The following is a 3,283-nucleotide window of genomic DNA, read 5'->3' as shown; positions in this document are numbered from 1 at the left end:
AAATCGGCATTTTGATGTTAATAACATATTAACCATAAAAGTTGTTTTACCAGTTCCCGTCGGTCCACATAATAATATTTTCCAATTCGGATCTGCACATGACTGGAAATATTTTAACATCTCTTCTTCATCATATCATCCCGGTAAGTCATCGGAATAACTATCACCATCCGGTGTACATGACATCGGATGAACAGATGTCGTCATCATTACCGATGTCATACGATAACCGTAGTGGTGTTAATGCTAGGAGACGGAAATGGGCATCGTTTAAAAACCAGCGAATAGGTCCGTTTCATAAGAATGCAGTTTATGTTAGTTTTTTCACGACAGTGGGTATTGCTTGTCTTGTATATGGCATATATAAGGGTTATTTAAATAGTTCAAATAGTATATTGAAGAACCCAATAATAAAAATTAAAAACAATTGAAACGTATGGTGATGTGTCGCGAAACATGTGTCGCTTCGAGGAAGCACTTAAAATGTATTTGCCTTGCACCGCACTCTTCGACTCTGTGCGTTTACGTCATATCTATCACTCACTCTTGAAGGTGACGGCATGCATGAGTGCGGACCTCGACGTTAGATATGATATTGACGACATATTGCAAAGCAAATACATTTTTTAAGTGCTTCCTCGAAGCGATGCTTCCTCGAACCACTACATATAAAAAAATGGAGATAAAAAAAAGAGTGCTTCTTTGAAGCGAAGGTGGCCTCGGAGGAGAAATGTCGCACTTAAAAAAAAAGATCGCGTTTCAAAGACATGTGAGACGACAATGCTTATGCAGCACCCCACTATCTTTCCTATCTATTGCAAAAAGAAGTCTTGACTGTGCTTGCTTGCGTCGCACTTAAAAAAAAATCGCGTTTTCAAAGACATGTGAGACGACAATGCTTACGCAGCACCCCACTATCTTTCCTAGTCGCACTTAAAAAAAAAAGGTCGCGTTTCAAAGACATGTGATATATGACGACAAAGCTTATGCAGCACCCCACACTATCTTTCCTGGAACTGTGCCGCGTTTGACGTCAATGCTCATTGTTTTTTAACGATTTTTTGACTATTTTTTTTTACCCATTGTCGTTTGCGTACGATCACATGACACGTTCACTTGCATATATAAAGCGTTTCGGAGCTCACACCACACCACACTTCGCTCTTTTTTTTTCGAGAATAGAGATGTCTTCTCAACCGTCGACGCCAGCCTCTGCTCAGACTACGGCAAGCCCACCGGGGACATCACCGCATGGTAAAGATGCTCTTTTTCAAAGTGCCAAAAAATATGTGGTCTTGGGAGAAGATTTGATCGCTGATCTCAAAAGTGACATTGAAAGCAAACATGCATGGATGGTGGAAAGTTTCAATGACTTGAAAATGGAATCATTCACTTGTGACTTGACATTGTATCCTGAGGATGACCATGCAAGAGTGATTAAGAGGCGCGAGCTGGCATGGAAACTTCGCTCGAATCCATTAGAATGGTCCAGAACATGCATGAATGCCATTGAAGAAATGAATGCTGGCACAGAAGGAGGACCTGCATTGATATTTATGCAAGAATTTGGAATTCTGGAGTCCTTTTGCGATTTTATAACGCACATGTACTATTTTAATGCTACCAAGCATATGATGCAGAATGTTGGTCATATTGTGGTGCCATTCGCAAATAAAAATGGAAACATGCACGACATCGACAAACTGGACCCAATCATGCTTACTGGCTTTAGCGAACGTTGGAGCGATGGCAAAACTACGGCATTGTGGGAGACTTGCATAGCATCGCATTACAGCATCAACTTCCATCATCAACAAAATCCGTTATGGTCATCTACGGATGTCGATGTCGAATTTGAGGAAAATTACTATCTACAAATACATGGGACAAGTATGGGCACACCTTTCGCACCAACCTACGCGAACATATTTATGGGTACTCTAGAAACGGATTTCCTATCTCGTTGCACGCACAAGCCCCACACATACCTACGATACATAGACGATATATTCATAATATGGGAACATGGTCAGGAAAGTTTAGATAAATTTGTAACTTTCCTAAATTCTTTTCACACAACAATAAAATTCACATCGGAATCTTCAAATGAGCGCATAAACTTTCTGGACACAACAATATATATTGATAATGGGACACTAAAGACAACGCTGTATAGAAAACCTTTTGATAAACAACAGTACCTAGACTATACAAGCCACCATCCCAGACATTGCAAACAAGGTATCTTTAAAGGCCAAGCCACACGACTTCGTCGCATTTGCGTTGAAAACCATGACTACATAGACAGACTCAATCACCTTAAGGAAACCCTATCAAGCAGGAACTACCCGAATACTGCCCTTCAGAAAGCCTACACCGCTGCAACCAAGCTTGATCGAGCCAAGGTCCTCAAACCCCGCAATAAGATCACAAGGACAACAACGCCTCTTCTTACTACTAAATTCTCAAACGCACTCCCCAACGTGAACAATATCCTCAGGAAATACCACCCAATTCTCACCAGCAACCAGAAACTGAATAAGATCTTTCCCGACCCGCCCAGAGTAGCCTACAGACGGAACAGTAACTTCAAGGACATTCTTGTACACGCCAAACTAAAGACAAAGACGAAGCCAACATCCGGTCCCTGTGGCCGCTCCAGGTGTTCCACATGCAAACATATTCAATCTACTACTACAGTAAAAAGTACAGCGTCAGATTACATTCACAAGGTAACTGCGAATTTCACCTGCACGTCAAGCAACGTAGTCTACTGTCTAGAATGTGCCACTTGTAACAAGCAATACATAGGTGAGACTGGACAAGAAATGCACACGAGGCTCAACGGCCATCGCGCAGATACAAAACACAATTTACCTAAAGCAGTAGCCAGCCACTTCAATGAGCACGGCCATATATTTGATGAAGCAAGACTCTATATACTACAAACAAATTTTCGTTCACCTCGCGAGAGAAAATATACAGAATCATACCTCATACACAAGTTTAAATGCCTGCACCCCACGGGGATGAATTTATCGCGTGGCAACTTAGAATCGCTAAAAGCAGTAACATAAACCTTAAATTGTTATACCACTAACAAACGCGCAAAACAAGTTAAACCTCCAGCTAATCTCGATGTCTCAACCTCACCTATTCTTCTATTTCCAGTTCTTCACTGCATCTCCCCTACCACTCAATTTATTATCCTCCTCCATGCTTTTACTCATTGATAAACCATAGGAACGCTTTTCCAGGTACACCTGTCCCCTCAGTGTTCATG

This window comes from Dermacentor silvarum, chromosome 1 (genome assembly GCF_013339745.2).
Source record: "Dermacentor silvarum isolate Dsil-2018 chromosome 1, BIME_Dsil_1.4, whole genome shotgun sequence".
Taxonomy (NCBI): Eukaryota; Metazoa; Arthropoda; class Arachnida; order Ixodida; family Ixodidae; genus Dermacentor; species Dermacentor silvarum.
The sequence above is the reverse complement of the archived record's forward strand: the minus strand, read 5'-3'. Positions refer to the sequence as shown.